The sequence below is a fragment of the Dipodomys ordii genome, unplaced genomic scaffold (genome assembly GCF_000151885.1).
Source record: "Dipodomys ordii isolate 6190 unplaced genomic scaffold, Dord_2.0 Scaffold13, whole genome shotgun sequence".
NCBI classification, from domain to species: domain Eukaryota; kingdom Metazoa; phylum Chordata; class Mammalia; order Rodentia; family Heteromyidae; genus Dipodomys; species Dipodomys ordii.
The window spans coordinates 4,838,218-4,860,218 of NW_012267229.1; the positions used below are offsets into that span (position 1 = coordinate 4,838,218).

Genomic DNA, 22,001 nt, shown 5'->3' on the forward strand with positions numbered 1-22,001 from the left:
ATGCTAAGTTGTGGCTGAGTATGCCTTTTTTTTCTATTTGAAAGTAAAGATGGGGGCTGGGAAGTTGGCTCAGTGGTAGAGTGTTTTTCTTGCATGCATGGAGCCCTGGGTTCAATTCCTCAGCACCACATAAGCAGAAAAAGCCAGAAGTGGCACTGTGGCTCAATTGGTAGAGCACTAACCTTGAGCTGAAGAGCCAAGGGACAGTGCCCAGGCCCAGACCAACATAAATAAATAAATAAATAAATGTAGAGATAAAGAGCATAGCCCAACAGCAGCAACACTGTGTAGAGTTGCTGCACTACTATAAAAAGAATAGTAAAAATTAGGCCTTACTGCCAAATTCAGTGATTCTCATTCAACATGATTCTTGTAACAAACTTTATGCTTATAAAATTTTTGTATGCAATTTTCTGTTTGATATTGTGTTAGCATTCTATAAAAAAAATCAAGATAATCAACTACTTTTTTTTCTGGTCCTGGGCACTGTCCCTGGGCTAGCCTCAAATCACCATCCTCAGATCTGAGCTTAGCTGATAAACAACTTTAAAATAAGCAACATAAAAGAAAGAAAATTGAGTGATTTCATTCTATGACTGATTCATTTCAGCTAGTCATGGTGGTTCATGTGTGTAGTCCCAGAGACTGGAAAGACAGAAGCAAATGTGTGAATCTGAGACCAACCTGAGTAAACTTAGTGAGATTCTTCCTCAAAAACAAAACCCAACCCAACTCAAAGAAAGGTGTGGAAGCCAGGCCTGTAATCCCAGCTACTCAGGAGGCTGAGATCTGAGGATTGAAGTTCAAAGCCAGCCCAGGCAGGAAAGTCCATGAGACTTATCTCCAACTGATCACAGAAAAAGCCAGAAGTAGTGCTGTAGCTCAAGTGGTAGAGGGCTAGCCTTGAGCAAAAGTTGTTTAAGGACAGTGCCCAGGCCCAGAGTTCAAGGCCCAGTACTGGCAATAAAAAGCTTGGAGGCTGGAAGCTTAACTCAACTGACAGAGTGCTTGCCTAGGAAGCACAAGAACCTGAGTTCCACCGTCAATACTGTCAGTCAGAAAGAAAAACAAACAAACAACCCAAACTTCTGTTATGGCCACAAAGAAAAAGGAGAAAGAGGAAATGGTTGAGGTTCCACTACTCTTTGAAGACACAACCCCTATGTACCCCCCACCAGGGTCCAACTACTAAAGGCTCCATTGTGCTGTGCATGGGCCATGTGTGTCTTCCACACACAGGCTTTCACACAACAACTTGTTCCAGCCACAGGATGATATAAGCCTCAAACATTATATATATATATATATATATATATATATATATATATATGATAAGGAGAAAGAACATATGCCCTGGACAGATCAGGTATTATTAGGATACAGAAGAAGAGCATATTACAGAAGTAACTGGGACAGTTGACAACATTTTTGAAGGAAATCACATCTGAGTTGGGCACTGTGATACAGATGGATTTGGTAGATTTGAAACATGGAGATTTTTAATGGATTCACATTTCTTTAATAAGAACTAGGTTTTACATTTGGATTTGTTCTATTAAACAATGTTTGTGATCAGGGGTGCTTTGCTTCTTAGTAAGCTCAGGCTCCAGAAGGAACACATTGTTTGCGTTAATAAAAAAAATACCATCTCTATTAAAATTGTTTGAATCAATCCTCATGTGTTCTCTTGATATAACATCTTCATTAAGAATTGACCCCAAGATGGGAAAGGATATAACAAAATGCTTAAATAAAGATACATTGTACATTTACATCTCATTGTTATAATGATTGTTATGTAACTATCATTATAACAATGAGATGTACAAGACACTATATTGAAAACGAATTTTACAATTTTGGTGGGGGGGAGATTGGGGAGGTGGGGAGGAAGGGATGGTAGGGGAAAAACAAAGGAGGAGGTAACAATTCTTGATAGGAAATGTACTCATTACCTTACTCATGTAACTGTAACCCCTCTGTACAGTATTTTTACAATACAAATATATATGAAAAAGAAAAGAATTGGCCCCAAAGAAGAGTGAGTTAGAATGAGGAATAATTGCATACCTCTTTTGCTTGTTACAGGAGTATAGGAAAGGGGTAGAAGAATAGAGGGGGAAGGGTCAGGAGAATGCAGGCAAGAATTTATTTTATACACCACAGGATTGAAAAATATACAAGAAGGGGTGGGTTGAAGGGGGGTGAAGATGTTGAAGTGGTGACACAGGTCAAGATGCTTTGTACATATAAATTGCTTTTTTTAACGGTCAGATAAGTTGATGTTAGGCGAATGAACCCCAAGATAAGGACTCAAATGTTTTTTTTTCTTTCTTGCTATTGTTTCTAACATATTTATAAGATATTTCTTTGTTGCTTTGTTTGTCCCTCCCCCCCATGGTATAACCCCTGTTTTCACTGTATTTGATGTTGGTATAATTTGTGGAGGGGAAGGGAAAAAACAAATCGTTTAACTAAGGATACAGGTGGACCCATTGCAACAATGTGATGTACAGTCATTATGTCAAAAACCAAACTTTACAACTTTGGCAAGGGAGGGGGGAAGGGGGAGATAGACGGAAGTGGGTGGGGGAGATGGGAAGGGATGGTACAGGGAAACAAAGGAGGAGGCAACAACGTTGATAAGAAATGCACTCATTATCTTGCCCATGTAATTGTAACCCCTCTGTACGGTATTTTCACAATAAAAAATAAATAAATAAATTGCTATGTTAAATTGCAAAATATGCAATGCATAACCTAAAGTTAAGATAAGCAAAGGAAGAGGAGGGTTGGGATGGGTGGGTGAGACTGTTGAAGGGGGTGAGGTCAATCAAGATGTATTGTATTGATAAACTGCTTCAGTGAATGGCAACTCCTTTTTAAAACTACCTATAGACAGTAAAGAAGGTTTTTTAGGATCATAAAATCAGATAGATGTGTTCACGCTTAGGTTCCACATCTGTCACTGGAGAATTAAATATATTACAAATAGCAGGTGAGATTTTTCTGGCTTTAGCCAGTCGTAATTAGTTTTATTCTAGAAAGCAACAGGGCAGGTGGGGCCTGGATCACCCATCATTCGTCTGCAGGGACACTGGTAATAAGTAGGGTAAGTTACTTTCCTCCCTTCTGTGCTTCATGGGCCCATTTGTGGAGGCTAAATAGATGAGCACTGAATACCTTAAACTAGATGCTTGCTGTTGGAACTGTTGCCTGTGTGCAACATGTTCCATAAGTAGGTGTGGATATTTGGGTCTTGTGGGTATGTGGAGGCATCATCTGGGTGGAGTTTTGCAAACAATCCATGTGGGTGAGTGTGTGAGGCTGGCCAGCATTTAGTCTACACAGTACTTTCCTCTGTATGAAGGAGTCTACCAGGTGACTCCACTGAAAAGATGAAGACATCTGGAGCTTAATATGTACAACAGAGTTAAGATCTCTTCTGGAAAACAGAAATTATAGCAGCTATATTAGCAGAAGCTTGTTTTTCTTTAAAGTGAGTGTGTTTTATTTTTTAATTAAAATTTTTTTATTACAAATGTGATGTCCAAAAGGGTTACAGTTACATACGTAAGGTATTGAGTACATTTCTTTTTGAACAGTGTCACCTCTTAACTCATTTTCTTGGAGGTTTTTTCCTCTTGACCACCCCCACATACAACCTGTATCGCTCATTTTCAACATGGTGTCTAATGAGTATCACTGGCTGTATTAGTTCGCCCTTTGTCTCATAATTTCCGTGTTTCCCGTTCTCATCCCCATATCAGTCAAAGTTACACACAAGACAAAAGGCACAAAAATAAAAAACAGTGACAAAAGGGGAAAAGCAGAATAAACAACCAAAACGTAAATTTCAAAAAAAACTTCTTGTTTTCATTTCTTGGAGTTCATTTTAATATGTATCATTTTATATGATCACATTCACCTAGCTATGGAGCCTTGATATCCTCTTCTAAGAATATCCTCCTCTGGTCTCACTATGTGAATGCTTAAAGTCCTGTTTAAATTGTCATGTCCAAGTGTAATTTTTGTCTTTTACTATCCATTAGGTTTACTTGTAGATTTACAAGCACATTCTAATTATTACAAATGAGGGAAACCATGCAACATGTTTCTTTGGGTCTGGCTAACTTTGCTTAATATAATTTTTTCTAAGTCTTTCCATTTCCTTACAAACGGGGTAATGTCATTCTTTCTGATGGAAGCCGAGAATTCCATTGTGTAGATACATCACAATTACCAGAAAAATTTTAACATAGGAAAATTGAAAGTGGGAAAAAGGTAAGACAGAAACAATGATGTGTATGTGTGTGTGTGTGTGTGTGTGTGTGTGTGTGTGTGTGTGTTTGTAAGAGAGAAAAAATGATTTCTTCTTGAGCTGGAGAAAAGAAGTCAAAAATTGATACCATTAATTTTAGAAAACATTCAGTATAGTCCTGCAATGCTCCAACCCAAACCCCCAAGATGGGGATTCTTCGTGACACTGGCACCTAAGAAACATAAACAGGGACACTTCGAATTGATAGGAAAAAAATGTGATGAGTTCATGTTGGTGTCAATCAGGGGCTACAGTAAGCTGTCCCCAGGATGCCAGGAAAATAGCAACTGAAACCAACCAACTGTATTGGTACAGATGCCAGAGGCATACTTCAGACCTGTTGACACAAAGCCTTAAAACAGATAACCTGCACATTTATGTATTTTTAACAAGATTTCTAATTACTGATGGATGCAGTTAACACAGATGGGACCACCAAGCTCTCAGGCTGTTTCTCTAAGCATTTTCAGATGTTTCAAACATGCTTCTATGCCTATAGTGTACCTTTGGCTGTCTTGAACTTTCCAGAAATTTGTAGGATCTCTTATTTAAGCTGCAACTAGCCATAACTTTCCTTGTGGGGTATCAGACTAGTCAACTGCAAGATCTGTCTGGGTCAACTTGCCAAGAGTTTAGATCCAGTGCTTGTATTAACCTGGGGTACTAGCCAAGAGGTAAATTAATCATTCACTTACAACCTACTATGAGCCAAAATTTAGAGTAGGAAGAAATATTCAGCTCAAATAAAGGCCCACCTAGTCTTGGCTTGTAGATGGCTCTCATGTACTGAAAGAGACAAGCATAAATAAACACACAAATCAGCATGCAATTGCAAGTCCAGGTGAGTCTAAAGAGGGAGAAGAGTTATTATAAAAGATTATTAAGGTAATTGCTAACAATGGTGACCCCCTACTCCACTCAAGACAACCACATTGCTTGTCATATGACTTTAGAACTCCTCCCAAGAAGTGAAGCTCTGTTCCTCAGCTCCTTTGAATCTGACCTTGTTTCTGTCCTTGCTTAAGCCAATCAAATATTGTAGGAAGGTCTTGTATAATGGGAGAAACAATGTATGAGTAATAAGCAAATGTAATACCCACACACAATAGACAATTATTCAGTCTTAAAGAGGCAGAAACTTCTGACACATCACAACATGGCTGAACCTTGAATATATTCAATGAAAGAAGCCTTGACATCAAACAAAGAAAAATACCTTCTCTGAAGTAACTAGAATAAAAATAATAGATAAAGAAAGTGAAATGGTGGCTTCAAGGAGTTGGGGGAATAAGGGTTCATCTCATCAATTGTTTTTTTTTTAATTTTATTTTATTTTATTTGTGAACATACTGTACAGAGGGGTTACAATTGCATGGGCAGGATAATACGTACATTTCTTACCAAGCATTGCAGCCTTCATCTCATCAATTGTTACATACTTATCTTTAGCCATATTATTCATCATATTCATATTATTCATATTCTAGAGCTCTGGAAACTGGCTCTAAAATTCTGCTGCTAAAAATATCTATTTACATATCTCAAAGACACTTTTAACTCTATAGGATTGAGTGTGAATTCATTCCTTCAACCCTAGCTCAGGTTGTCTAATAGTGATCTATATGTCATTAAAGGGTAATGTCTTCCATCTAGATAATGCCAGATACCTAGGCATTATCATCCTCACACCCTTCTTTTACAACAAGATTCACTTTCACATTACCTCTCAAGTTAGACTTGTTGCTTTTGTTTGTTTGCTTCTTAGGTTTTAACATTTCTTTAATTCCTTCAGCATTTCCTATATTGACACATATGTAAAAGAAAATGAAACTTAAATGAGAAATTCTTTACAAGTCAATCGTAGTTTTATACATCTCTATCTTACATGTTAATGGAAAAATCACAAGCTATGATGAAAATAGGACAAGTTATAACTCAAAAAAACTGGAAAATTATGTCATAAAAATGTGTTTAACTACAAAATAAACTACCTCCTGGGTATCTTTCACACACTTCTCTTCTTGGTTCTGATGCACAACACATTGTTTGCCCAGATTAATGCATCTCCCACTTTTCTTCAGCTGTCTATTTACATATTCCTATGTCTGCCCCCAGGCCATGTTCATGTAGCCATCAAGGCAAGACAAGTCCCATTGATAATCGACTCCAGAATTTAATTTTACCGCAACTAGCCATCCAATGGTTTGTTTTAAAAGGTCACTAAGGGTTTGTTTCCATAGACTCATTTTAGCAATCCTGAGAGGCAGGAAACCTAAGTTCTAATCCCAGCTCTGCTACTTAATTAGCTGTGTGACTTAGGTAACTCCTCATTTCATTTCACATAGTCCCAGGTGCATCTTGCGGCTGGGTTCCAAACCCAGACCTCAAAAGCCTTCACATCCGACTCTCTTCTAGTTTGGGTTCTTCTGTAATTACTGTAAATATTTCCTAATCCAAGATGCCATTATCTCTTCCCTAAACTGTTACAAAATGATTCAAACTGGTTTATGTGATCATTGTGGGTTTGACTTCCAAAATAAAGTGTAAGCATGTCTGCATGCTTCAATCTTGCAATGGCTTCTTTTCTCTCTTGAGATGAGTATCTTCCTCCTTTCTAGTCTATGGCCCCCCGTAGCATGGCTCTTACCTCTTACACTACTATTTCAATTCCTCATACTACTGTTCTCCCTGTTCTTTTCTTCTACCAACTAATTTAGCCTTCATTTACTTTTCTGGATATCCAATTAAGCCAATCTCATCTTCTGTTCCCTATACTGGAACCACACTTTATCCCAATTCACAACTTCTTAAATCCCACATATCTATCAGATATTAATTGTATAGCAAAAGATTCTCTGAATCCCCTTCCAGGAAAAATTTGCAATATATTTTTCATAGAAACAAAGTTTCTTTCCTCAGCGCACCCATAAAACGTGATACCACTCACTCATTTCAGTCCTCACTCATTTCAGTGAGTATGTGATTTCTATCTATCTCCCCATAACACTAAAATCATGAAATCAGAGATGTGTTCTATTTTGGTTAACCTTGTGCAATATCCAGACATAATGTGTGTCTTGCAAACAAAATATGTCATCAATTTAGAAAGAAAGGAGAGAGTGAAAGAAAAGAGAGATAGAAAAAGGTAAGGAAGGGAAGAAGGAAGGAAGGAGGAAAAGGAAGAGGAACGAAAGAGAAAGAGAGAGAAAGAGAAGGAAAGAAAGGGAGGAAAGGAAGAAGAAAAGGGTAAAGAATGAAAAACAGAAAAAAAGAAAAGAAAGAAATATATCTCCTTGCTTCTTTATTTCTCTTGTTTTTGTACATGTGCCTCATTTTCAGAACCTATTTCTTAGAAAGATGCCTAGTAGCAACCTAAGTTTATTTCTTGCTCTACTAACAGAGCATTCTCTTTTCTAAAGGCTCTTGAGAAAGGTCCAAGCCAAATTCTTGGTGATAAGGACTGTATCAGATACTCAGTTTTGAACTAATTCATGTTATCAGAGGTAACTGATCACTTCCAGATGGACAGGACAAGATTAGACTTATTCAAATCACCTAAACTAAGAGCTCACAGTAGGAGACTCAAAGAAAAAAAGGAAATAAATTATACATAGAAAAATCATCAGACATTCTCCAGTATCTGACAGCTAACATTAAATACTAGGCACATGAGTAAAGTATATTGGGCACAGATGGAGCCATATACAGGTGGTAAAAAGAAACAAGATGGTGGAGCAGCTGGTTTGGGTAAAGGAAACTTTACATCAAATCTCATATCTATTATTTATTATCTGAATAAGAACTGTCAAGTAATTTAAACACCATATTCTTTAGTTTTTCACCTCTTGGTTTCTGATAATAATCCCTTACAACCATCATCATGAGATAAATGTAGTCTGGACAAATTAACAAATCTTCACCATTACTTCTGTATCCATACTCCAAATTTGGCAGGACTCTTAGTACAGTTCTTATCTCTTCTTTGAGGTAGGGCTGTGGTTGTCCAGACTGGAGCTTTCCCTAGGTTATTATTTTTTTCTATTGAATCATACTTTCCTATCAGGTAAGGAAAAGCAAAGAGTAAAGAGGACTGCATTTAAGAACAAAAATGGAGAAATGACGGTTATGAGTCAGGTGAAGTTGACAGGGCTAACACATACCTACCTTTCTATACCACGCAGTGGAACCCTGAGCCTTTAATATCCTATCTATTCAGTTCACACCTGGTTCTCAGGGAGATGTGCATCAGAATTAGCACAATGAACTTGGTTGTATTGTTCTGTGTACTTCCTCCTTCCCTTGCCTGAAACCACATTTCAATCAATGGCTAATGTCAGCGTGGGAGTGCTAATCCTCGTTTAGTGCTGCTGCAAGTTACCACATCTCTGTGGGTCAGGGAAAGGAGTCTGGCTGTTCAAGGGAGGATACCTGAAAGCCAGACAAAGCTTGGTTTTTCTCCCAGGCATTGAGCGAGATCCAGCCCAATCAATCTCATGGTATACCTACATTCTTGCCAGGGGAGGAGTTAACTCAGTAGTTAGCACCTCTGCCAGGTAGGGAAGATCTCTGGAGACAAATGCTCCCCCACCCTTCCCAGTTCTAGGCAACTTTTCTTTGTAAATCATCGTCTAGCTTAGCACAACCTATAGAAGAATGGTTACAATGGTTATGTGAATGTTGAAGCTGTGTCAGTCATGGAAGGCGTTTTTCTGTGTCTTGTTATCAAACATGTGACTCTGCAGGCTGTGGTGCGATAAAGAACTCTGAAGAGAGATATCAGCTATGCCTGGAGTCAGGATAAGGGACAATCTTCTGATTCCCCCAGTGGCAAGATATGGGGAGAACTCTCACAAGAACAGAGAGCAGCAACAGCATCAAATTTCCGGGTTTTATGAACTACTTTTGTAAATTCATGTCCATATATGTAGAATTTGATTTGACTTGATTCTAGTATAATCTGGAAGAGAGAGTATGAGAAAATAACAAGATTTTCCCTTAAACTCTTTATATTGGTTTTCATTAGTCAGCCAAAGGAAACTAACATAGAATACCATTAATTTAGCTCACTTAATAGCATCTGGCTGTATTTTTCACCAATCCCTCTCAGATTGTATCTGCCATTTCTGAATCTTACGTGTAAGCTTACTGGTACAGATAACCTAAACATGGTAAGTATTACTGTTGTTTATAACATGAAAAGCAACATTTATATTGAGATAGCTGTCACAGAAGTGAGTTCAAACAATGATAAGACGTATTTTCCCCAGAGTATATAGCATTCAACTGGAAATGGGTATTTTTCAGTAGAAAGGACATGGACCTCAGATGGCAGAGGAACAGGATGAGCAAGGCCAGATGCAATATGCTTTTCCAGCCGGAGTGACATTTGCTAGCCTTTCACTGGCAAAAGCAGATCACATGATTGTGCTAAGCCTTAGAATGAGATAGCTCTACAGGGTCTTATCTGCTGTCTGGCTCCTGGCAGGAAACACTTGCAGCCATAAAAAGGGGTGGCCCCAAGCATAAAGAGCCTGGACCTCAAATTGCCCCGGGGAAGGGGGTGTGGGAATGAGAGGTTCACCCAAGAGTTCCAACCAAAATGCATCAGACTGGGAAGTGAACAAGAAGCAATTTCTTACGTCTTAGTGTTAATTCTCTGTTTTTACACTTAGTTTAGGCTTACTTGTTTGTAAATCAAGCTTAGCCAGGCCTTTTTTTTGACACATACAGAAGTCTTAAACTTTTCTTCTGTATTTCTTTTTGAAGTTGTAAAAAAGTATATTTTGGCATATTTAAAAATATATTGTGGTATATTTACTGGTCTCTATGTCTGTACTTTTGCTTAGTAAAGCCACTTCTTATACTTTTAAAAATTTCTAACATTTACAATAAAAAATGTGCTTTGGACTTATGTCTGCTATTTCTTAAGTTGTGAGATGTTGGAACATTATTTAGCCTCTCTAAGAAATATATTCTTAAAGAAGGCTGAGCCAAAAAAAACCCTACATGGTGATTCTAAGGCCATACACATGTATTTTATCTTGTAAATATTAATTGTTGTTCTTAGCATCCAGTTGGCAGCTGCAAAATCAATCAAATGAAAAATAAATAATGGATTTCTTAAATTCTAGAAACATATTCCTTACATTTCCCCAATTCAGGGTTGCTAGAGTTGAACAACTTTATTGCTCTGAGGTTTCCAGACAGGATAAATTCCTTCATTAAGTCCTTATTGCCTACAGACAAAATTCTAAGGCTTCCTTTATGGAGCTCATGGTTTCTTTCAAATTCAGGATACTAATCCACAATACCCACACCAACTCCATCACCGACTTCCTCTACTTTCACTGTCATATCATCCTACCCAGGTTCACAGACCCCTCTATCTGTGCAAAACTTGGAACCTCCCGCACTTCCTTGCTAGGACACCTGCACCTTTTTCAAGCCAAAGAAGTAAGTTGTTCCCCAGTGCTTAAGACTGACTTCCACCTCTGTGTTTTGTTGGGAGAGCCTCTGCCACCTAACCCCACCCTCCGGGCAGGGTTAGTCATTCTTTTCCTGGGTTGGATCAGAGTCTTATACATTCTTCTTCTAATACTTTGCTTATTTTGTTTACATGTCTGTCTCCCCAACAAGATGCTGAGCTCTTAGAGACAAGACCTTGTTATTCATCCCCACCCTCTGCACCTAGCCCAGTGCCTGGAATGTTAACAAAGTCATTTTGGGTATCCAGAGAAACTGGGTTGTCTTTCCTATCTTCAGAAAACTGATTGGGTAGATTGATGAAAAATAAACTTTCCTTTGAGGGATTTTTGAGAAATATGTAAAATTATCAATGATAATGGATTGATAATGATAAAGAAAAACTTTAAAAGTTTCCCCAGTCCAGGTAACACTTAATGGATAAATGGATCAATAAAATGTTTTATATAAACAATGGAAAGTATGATACACATTTGAAAAGATGATATAGCATTTGCTAAGAAATGGATGAACCTGTAAAGAATGATGTTAAGTAAAGTTACTCAGGCCCAAAGAGACAAAGGTCACAGGTTCTCTCTCATAGAGGCCAGAACTATTTTATAATTTATAAATGTACAAGTAAATATACACATGGTTGTATGCACATACACACAAATGAATTAGATATGGTTTTTCCAGAAAGAATTCAAATCATGTAATTCCTTGAAAAAATTAATTTACAGTCTTGCAAAATACAAAAGTACTGGAAAACTGGCACTTAAAAATTGGTTGGGGGAACTCACAGGGAGGAGATTAGAGAAAGGGGAGGGAGAGAATGCAGTCAAAATATAATATATATATATATATATTGTAAATTTTTAAAAAAAAATTGTGTAGAGGGGTTAGGTTGGGAGGGATGGAAGAGAATGGTAGGGGAAAAAAAGCCACATTGATCAAGATGCATTGTATTGATAAAATGAATGGTAACTCCATCTTACAACTACTTATAGATAACAAAAATATAACTTTTTAAAAAGTTTTACACTTGAAACAATTAAATAAATAAATAAATGTAATTGTCTTTCTGTTTTGGTATTGAACCTTTCACTGGCCATTGGTCCTTAAATTTTTATGAGCATGTAAGTCACCTGAATAAGACTGATAAAAATGTAGACCTGGGATTCTCCTTAACAGTTGCAATGAATTCCATCTTTGGCAAAAGATTCAGGCTATCTGTCTTTTCAGAAACTTTTCCAAGTAATTCTGATGCTGATCGAGATTGGAGACCCACTGTAACAGGCAAAGCTAGTTTTAAAAATCTCTGGTTCCAATTGCTTCAAATATTTCCTACTGTTAAAAGGTGGAAAAACAAAAGTGTTTATTCAGAGAGCTGGGAGCCCTCTCCCCACCTGGCCTCAGGTGGCTGGGCTGTCCCTGGAGAGTTCATGTCGCCTTCCTTATCGTTCAACATCCTTTGATCAGGAACTTCTTCATTCTGGCTCATTCTTCACTTCAAAGCTGGGAAATCTGATCAGGGCTTCCCTTTTCCCCTCACCCTGGGCCCAGCCAGCCCTAAGGGTGGGCCAGTAACTTGGGAAGACTGTATGGACAGACTTCAGCACTGCTAGAGGCCAGGAGATAAAGCTTTTGTGTGGCATTGCTGTCTGATTCTCCCTCAACACAATTGGTGCCAAAGAGAAAGGAGGAGAGGAAATATGACCTTGTTCTAAGCCCATCACCATGGGTGTGGAATAACCACATTGGGGGTGTAGTTTTAGGAACAGGTCTGCAGTCTCCTATTACCTTGAGGCAAACCTTCCCCAGTTAAATAGCAAAAATCTCTCTATAGAAAAAAGAAAATAACTTGAAGGTTCCAGAATAAATTTCCTTTCATCTGTGCAATAAAGTTAACTATAATGACCAAATAAAGTTTTATATAGCACAGATGATAAATAACTTGGCTTTGTGAACTTAGAAACAATGGTAGTTTAATGTCTGAGGTAAATTACTCCATTTCCAAAGACTGACATATGCTAACATAATGAAACCAGAGTTTTAGACTCTAGGCCCAAAGTCCAAGGGTCCCACATTGAGCCTGACCACTTACCCCCACACAGGCCAAATAAAGACATGGTGAAGGGCAGAGAGGAGATTCATTACATGGCAGCCATGGGAAGACAGCACTTCAGTACATCTGCAGCTATTTTCTGGGGGTACAGACATTGGCTTCTGTTAAATAGAGAGAATTGGGGCATAGAGTAAAAAGGGCATGCGTTGATAAAACAGATTCAAATCACAGGAATGGCCTGCTTGACTGGGAATTAGTATCTCTTCACCACCGGAAGGGACCAGGAACAAGTTGTCTGGTGGGTAGGCTTCTGAATTTTGGCTGTTTTCTTTAAGATGAAAAGAATAGGGTACTGCTTGATGAGGGGCAGTTTGCCCTCTGTCAAGATGATTATTCTTCTTTTTTTTGGGGGGGAAGCCAAGGTGATTGTAAAGTGACTACAGCTCAGGTCAAAGGGCACAGATACAAAATTGAGGGCGTTTTAGTTAGTTCACAGGCCTAGAAAAAGTATCTTCCAAGTTGCCTCTTAACAGTAAGACTTTCATTAAACTCAAGTTACCTATTCACCACTCTTACATTCCCTTTGGGAAAATTAAATATAGGCACGCATAATTAGGTACAAATAAATGAGGTATAAATATATCACAAGGTCATATTTTACAAAAATATGTTGAGAATACAGTTCTTCTATTATTAAATTTACCCATTTACAGAATATACCTTCATGGTTTGTAGTGCATCCAAGGTTTTAGGTAATGATCACTAACAATCTAAGCTGAAAATATTATCATGAACATAAAAGGAAACACTTTATTTTGTCCATCAATCTTTAGCTCCCTACAATGCAAATCTATTTTTTGTCTGTACAGATTTTCCTATTTTTTTGATCGTTTACAATATCTCTGAGATGTGGCCTTATTCAACTACTTTCTTTCACTTAGAATGCTGTTTTCAAAGTTCATCCACGTTACCACATGTGTCAATATTTCACATCCATGCCTGGCACTTTTGGTTTTAGTGCTCAGGATTATAGTTGCAGAATAGATTGCATTAGGAAGTGTTTCAACAGATCTTCTGGTGTTTTTTTTTTAAGTATGTGAAGGACGTATGTTAATTTTTTGGTCTGAACCTAGGCTTTATTTTGAGGTAACTTTTAAATGACTAATCTCTTTACTCATTATGTGGATACCTATAATTAGATATACCAATCCAGACACATTTATCTCTTCCTGAGTACATTTTTAAACTCTGTGTCATTCTGAAATTTTTTTCATTTGTTCTCTAATTTATAGGCTTAAGCATTTGGAGTTATTGTATATGTCTTGTCTTCTTTGTTTTTGAAATAGGGTATGTCACCCAGGCTGGCTATATATTCCTAATCCTCCTGCCTCAGTCTCCCTAGTCCTAGGGTTATATGTAAGTGCCGTAGTACCTCTGTCTCCCTAGCACTAAGGTTATATGTAAATATCTTTCTTATGATTTCTTATTTCTATAAGGCCTGTAGTGATGCTTCCTCTTTCATTCCAATTTTATTACTCTTTGTTGTCTGTATAAAGGTCTGTCTTTTGTAGAATACAGAAATAATTTTTGGTTTTGTTCATGGTTTTATGTTTGTGTTCTATTTTCTACCTCATTTATTTCTCTATTCTTGATCAGGTTCTACCTTATACAAGGCATTCAGTAAGCAAGATTTTCTCTTCTATCTAGTGTCTTAAGTATAGGTTATTGATTTGGATCATTTCTTTTTCTTAAATACAGGTGCTTACAGCTGTTTCTCTGGCATACTATTTACTCTGGGTAAATTTTGTATGTTGTGATAGCATCTTATTAATCACAACTAATGGGGACTTTCTAAATCTCCATGTGATTTTTTTTGCCTTTGCCCACTTGATTACTTAGAATTTTTCTGTTTTATATTCAAATATTTGTAAATGTCATCAAATTTCTTTTTGTTGTTGAATACTCATTTCATTCCATTTTGCTTAGGAAATATAGTTTATATAGTTTCAATGCTTTTAAATTTATTGAGCTGCACTTTATAGTATAATCAAGATGTTCCACCTAACAATTGCCTAAATATATGCATTGGAAGGAATGTTCCTTGTGTTATTGATCCACTCTAGACTCATTGATTCAGAATCTCTGGGAATCCCAAGATTGTTATCATTACCTCCAGGTGATGATTCTCATTCATGCTTAATTTTGAAAAGTACTAACTCATTCCTCTAATCCATGGTCACTGGATATATTTTTTGTGTATTGCATCTATTCCAATGGTATCTGGTACCAATGTGTTATTCTTTTCTATATAAAGTATACCATCTCCTTGGCTACATTCATTCCTAGGCATCTTTTTTTGTACATATTATAAACAAAATTGTTTTCTTGATTTCTTTTTCAGATAATTTGCTGTTAGTATGTGGAAACACTAATAATTTATATGATTAATACTGACTTTGCTTTTAAGTTCTAATAAATTTTGGTTTTATAAATATAATATTAGCAGTAATCAGAGGTAATTCAATTCACAGAAGTTTTTCTCATAATGAATTGATCTATATTTAGAATATTATGGTTTAAAAGGTAGATACATATAACCAATTGGAGACTGAACCCCAAGCCTGGGTGCTTGCCTAGCAAGCACTCTGGTACTTAAGCTATAACTCTCAGCCTCTTGGTTTGTGTTTTTATTTTTGAAATAGGGTATTGATAACTTTGCCTGAGCCTGTCTCAAGGTCATGATCCTCCTGCTTCTATTTCCCAAGTAACTGGGGTAATAACTATACATCATCATATATACCTGGCTTGTCCAATTTTTTTTTTTTTTTTGTCTGTCATGAGGCTTGAACTCTGGGCCTGGGCATTGTCCCTGAGCTCTTTAGCTCAAGGCTAGTACTCTACCACTCGAGCGACGATGCCACATTGGGTTTTCTAGTGGTTTATTGGAGATAAGAGTCTCACAGACGTTCTTGCCTAGGCTGGTTTTGAACCACGATCCTCAGATCTCAGCCTCCTGAGTAGCTAGATTACAGGTGTAAGCCACCAGAGCCTGGCCTCTAACTTCTTTTAAACATAAAAGTTTTCTAATAATTCAGGTGAGTATAATTTAATATTTTTAACTACCATTTAAATGTAAACATTGGGGAAATTGGAATAAAAAATTCATTTCCTTTACCCAACAAATCACATTTGCAGCTTTTGATGTCTACATGTACATGTGGACAAGAAGCTGCCATAATGGATAGCACTACTTAGAGCATGATCTTGAGTATCACAGTGTTAAGTGTCTTTTTTTTCTTTTCTTTTCTTTTGTGAAAATACCGTACAGAGGAGTTACATTTACATGAGCAAGATAACGAGTACATTTCTTATCAAGCATTGTTGCCTCCTCTTTGTTTCCCCTTCCCATCCCTTCCCATACTCCCCCCAACTCCCCCCATCTGATCCTCCCCCACCCCACCAAAGTTGTAAAGTTCATTTTCGACATAACGACTTGTACATCTCCTTAAGTGTCTTTTCAATGTTGGTAAGTAAATTTGGAACCACAGGCCCATCCTAGACTTATGAATAAAGAGTATATGTGTGCACATTAAAATTCAGAAGCATTGCTGAAAAGATCACATGGAAATCCTAAGGACATAGAAGCATAGGGTAATGAGTTGGTTTACCAAATGTCTCACTGTGAACAGACTAGAAGAAACCTACAATCTAGAAACTTAACTTGCTTCTAGGCTGACCAGACACATGATGTTGAACTACCTAGTCCAATTGATTTTTTTTCATCCTTGTCTTCCCACCCATAAATCTAGCACCATATGGGGAAACTCATTAACTTTAAAAGTATAGTATTCAGATAGGCATTCTGACTGCATAAATATGAAATGTGTTCCCCAATAGACTACTTCAGATTTCTGTTTGATTAAAAAGAAACACGTAACTGGTTCTATGAGGGCCAGACCAGAGCTTAGGGATGGGACCTCTAAAAGAGAGGGGATTTCATTACTTCTGTGATAACCCCGGCTTAATTTACCATTGTTCTTTAAATCCTTCTGTCTTCTAATTGCTGGTCATGACAAAAGGGCATCTTTTCCAGCATAAGGAGACAGAAAATAGGATGGATAATAGTGCAAGGTGGCTTTTGTGTTAGCTTGCTTGTGCCTGTGAGCCCAGTGATGAGTGACAGGTGCAATTTCATACTGAAAACTGAGGTGAATGCTTTAAGCTGTTATCTGTCTACAAATCTGTAATTATAGAACTTTAGGTACTAGATTTATTATGGGAGATGGTGAGTTTGCAAAACTAAATATGGGCACATTTTAAAATAATCCTTTCCAGAATGTCAAAATGAATACAAACTACTTAGAATTTTGTGTTTAATATTAGCAAAATAGATTCCTAATTCTTCCAACTAAACAATAAAAGTATTTACTTCCTTGAAAGCCAAACAAGCTGATGTTCTCTACATCAGGTGATGCCTATAAAACTATCTACAATCACTGAGTTGATTCAAAACGTTTCAAACGTGACAATTTTACAAGTGCATGGATAGAAGCTTCAAATTTTAGTTAAATGCATTTTTCCTACTATAATAGCTACTGTAATTAGGAAGTTAATGTGAAAAAATCAACATAGGTTGTCACAAAATTGCAAAAGTGCAGAGAAATTGGGGGAAAAAATGTGAGCTCTAAGAGATAGTTGAGCCAGACTTTTATACAATGTATAATCATTGGAAAACTGAACTAGCCTCTTCCTTGCCATGAGTTTCTCATGTTCATTTTTGTCTCAGCCTCTGTGGTCAGATACTTTAACATACTCCAACTAAGCTGTGATTAACCTGTTTTGAAGACCCCTGAGTACCTCAGGAAAACCATGACCAAGATGCCACCTCAATACAGTTCTTCCAGATAGTGGAATAAAAGATCACCTTGTATAACTCTGGCCTGCCATGCTGTAGAAGGCACTATCCCACCAAACACTTGGACTTAAGGTTTAAGGAAAGGATGGGTTTATCCCTTACCCAGGTCTGCCAACCTGTCATTAGATCTGCCAACGAAGCTTACCTTGTGGTGAAGGATTTGGTCCCAGGGAGATGGGTCTAGAGCTGCCAATTGTGCACTAATTCATTTTCTCACCTTTCTGTATTATTTCAGCTATCCTGACCCTCTTTCATGTTTTAGGACCTCTTCCACTCTACTATTCTTCCAAATATACTCTCTCTTTTATTACCGTGGCTTTTCTCATTCATGGTGTCCAATACAGACAGCTTTTCTTCTACCATCTTGTTGCCTATCCCTGTGTCCCAGTATTCATACCTGTGCAGTCCTCATTCTTTCAGTGACTTTCTTGTAACTGATGTATTATTTTTTATGATTGTGAAATCCATATAACATTAAGTGGTCCTTTTAAAATTGAGCAAGTTAGTGGCATTTAGGGCATTCAAAATGTGCATTTTCATCATCCCATTAATTCTGTATAATTCCTTTACTCCTATTAAACTAGTATCTAAGGGAAGTTCAGTTTAAGAATGTTTACTTGCACAAGGAAAAGATTCTAAAACTGGGAAGCTTTCCAGAAAGAAAGGGAGCAATGTCCCACCTACCACATGTGTGGCTATATTTCTAGCCAGAGAAAATGAGGTGACACACAAAAACAATGCGATTGGCCTCAGGTCTACATTTGCCTTACATGGTCATGTTTTCAGCCTCTGATTAGTTCAGTGCTTAAGAGTGGCTGAGACTCAGTTGCTAATATGTAGAGATACAGTGCTAGTTTCACATTAAGCTAAGTTATAACTTCATAGAGAGACTTCAAGGAAAACTTGTTACCCCAGTATGGTGAGTAGTCCAAATTTATTACGCTTCTACAATCCCCAAAGGAAATTTCCCACCCCTAAGCAGTTATTTACCTTCATTTCTCCTCCCAGCTCAGATAGTCACTAATCTGTTCATAGCCAAAATGTAGGAAAAAATGTAAATGGTTATAAATAAATACTTGGAGAAACATTTTGTGAGAATATTAGCTATAAAAATTAAGTACTAATATATCCTAGAACAGAAATCCATCTTGAAAACATTCTGCTGTATGACTGATGGCTGCATAGTTCAGTGTAGTATATGAGCTACAATATATATGTATTGTCAGAGACAGTACAAAGAAGGCTTGTCGTTTCTGCTGGTGGCCACTTGGAATTCTTACCAATGAAGGACCCTGAGCTGCCAGGTGATACCCAAAGTAGCAGAACGTGGCAGAAGGAGAGATCCTTGTATCTGCCACTACTTCAGATACCCTAGTTTGGATATCAGCGCTGTGAGTAAAGCAGCTATCTTGGCATTCTAGTCTAGAAGACACCATGTGGAGAAGAAAGGAGGACCCTGGGTGACAGCCAAAACTGAGGCTCCAGAGTCCTTCCAGACAGCTGCAATTGTTCTAACCATCCAAATTAGAGCTCCAGACAACAAATAGACAGATAATGAAATAAAGAAATAAAATAGCAGCATGTCAGAACATGAGTAGAATGGAAACAGGAGAGTCAAGAGGGGTCTGTTGTGGTGGGTGACAGCTTACATTGCTGTTGTAGAGCAGATGAATTTTGAACAAAGTCTTGAAGCAAGTGGGAAAACGTAGGCAGATAAAAGAGCCAGCACAGAAGCCTTGAGGGGTTGGGAGCAGGATTGGGGTGAGGGAAGCAGGGGGAGGATGCCATATTTATTTGCAAAAGAGCAAGAAGGTCAAGTTGCCTGGAAAAGAGAATAGGGGAGAGAAGATGTTACCCAAGTGGCCCTGGCTCAAGCCACATGGGGCTGGGAGGCCCCAGGACTTTGGCTTGCAAGATACGTGAAATGAAGAATGACTTTTCAGCAGAACAGCACACATGATCATTAGCATACATGAGCAGATATATGTTCTCAATGGATTAGTGTGCCTGGTAGGTTCAGGACAAAGTTCATGGGGGAGTAAAAGGGGGGAAAATGGAGAGATAACTTAGAATACAAATGCCAGGATCGGGAAGGAAAGTGGAGTGCCAAACAAAGTGTCTTCAGCAGCCCTGAGAAATACAAGATTACTGTTCTGAATTATGAGACACTGTGGTTTTATTGTGTATTGGATGTGATGACAAATAAGGAGAGGGTACAGGTCCTTATTTGTTCAAGGTTTTTGACATGAACAATTGGAATTATAGAATTATCCTCAACTGAGGTGGAAAATTGAAGAGGGGACAAGTATGGGGTAGGGGCTGGTGAGACTTGGTTTTTGGAGGTGTGAAAACTGAGATAGCTGTTGACCTTCTGAGTAATGTTGTCTAGAAAATATATAGAGTATTTGTGAAGTGACAGAGAAATATTGGCCAGAAAAAGAAAGTATGAGCCTTAAGTGCCCAGGACTGAGTGAGAAGAACAATTTAAATATATTACAGACAAAAAGAACATAGTTTTGGGAGACTCCATTCAGCATCAGGAATGGAGGAAACAGTAAAAGAGACAGAGAGGAGTGACTAGAAAGGTAGAGGAGAGCAGCTGGAGTAGAGACTACTTAAAGAAGGTGTCATTGAGGAGGCTTTGGGGTAAAAGTAAAGATACTCCTACGACAAAAGAGGAAACCCTGGTAAAAAAAAGACAAGATGGCTCTAGGTGCAAGATATGAAAATAAATGGAGATGATAAATAACCTGGGCCATGCTGAGGATCTATTTCAAGCAGTAGAGCATCTCTCCAGCAAGTACAGAGCCCTGAGTTCAAATCCCAGACTATTACAGTAGTCTTATAAACCTTATGGCAAAAAGGATTTCAGGATAGAGTACCACATGTTGCTAAAGACCTAGAAGCAGTCAAAATTAGGGCTTTGACATTCTTGAGGTGGGAAAGTATATTATTTACTAATCTTTTTGAAGCTCTTCCTACCTCAAGGATAAACATCTAACTGTGTGAATTATCTACTAACCACCAAAGTACTTGTCTTGAAAATGAAAGAAAAGACCAGGTAGCCATCAGAAAACTCCACAGATTGGTGACAAGCATTTCAAAAGGAGACAGCGGATTTTGGGGTTTCTTATCTGTACATATAGTTCAGCATGGAAATGTGAGACTTAGCCATTGGTCTTGGGATAAAACTAAACCAATTATCGTAAATGAAGGGCAAAAATAATGTCTGATCATTTTCCAAGGAAATGCCTAGCATGAAGATAGTTTTCAGGAATACAGCATCTTAGGTTCTGATTGATGGGACTCTGGAGCCACCCCATCCCACCCCATCTACTGTAACACTACCCCCTTTGCCCATGAAATCTGTCTCTGGTCCCTGATCACATTTCCCTGAACCTAGATCACATCTCCATCAGTAGAAATTCAATTTCTACAAGTTTTTTTTAGATAGTAGAATTACATGAGAAGAAAATTCACCTGGAAAAGTTAGAGTAAATTTAAAACTCCAAAGGAAAGATAGTTGAAAAACTACGTACAATAAAAAAAAAATCTTACAAAGCATTCTAAATTCAAACAAAAGCAGCTGGCATTGACATCTAAATTCTAAGACAGAACACATATGAATATCCAAATGAACCCAAAACATGGGTTTATTTTAAATATCTGCATGAAATCTCATTCTTACATAAGCCCAATAATATATAATTATGTGTGTAAATTGATGCATATGCATATATTTAAAGTCCCACTTTACCACAAAATAAATTATTGGCTGATTATTCTTTTTATAAAAGTTGACCACAAGATTTACTATAAGGATATTTTAAGTACAAGTTCTCTTGATATATCAGTGATTATTCAATTTTCAAGTATTTAATTTCAAACACAACAATTCAGAAAACCCAGAATGTATTTGTCATATCCAGATCAATAAAGTAGCATGCATAGTGTTTTAAAATATACTTGCTGGGCTTGTGGCTTGTATGTGTAATCTCAGATAACTTGAGAGGTGGAGATAGGAAGACAAAAGTTCAAGGCTTTTCCCCGGCAAAATAAAATAGGAGGAGAGGGAGGAAGAAGGGAGAAGAGGAGGAAGAGGAATAAATGCAGAAAAAACCAGAAGAAGAAGAGGAGGAGAAGGAGGAGGAGGAGGAGAAGAAGAAGAAGAAGAAGAAGAAGAAGAAGAAGAAGAAGAAGAAGAAGAAGAAGAAGAAGAAGAAGAAGAAGAAGAA

General features: G+C 37.6%; 1 pseudogene; it reads right to left on the reverse strand.

The window, feature by feature from the left end:
* Nucleotides 1–6,326: 6,326 nt before the first annotated feature.
* LOC105981441 lies at nt 6,327–6,567 on the reverse strand (annotated as a pseudogene).
* Between the last annotated feature and the right edge of the window lie 15,434 nt (nt 6,568–22,001).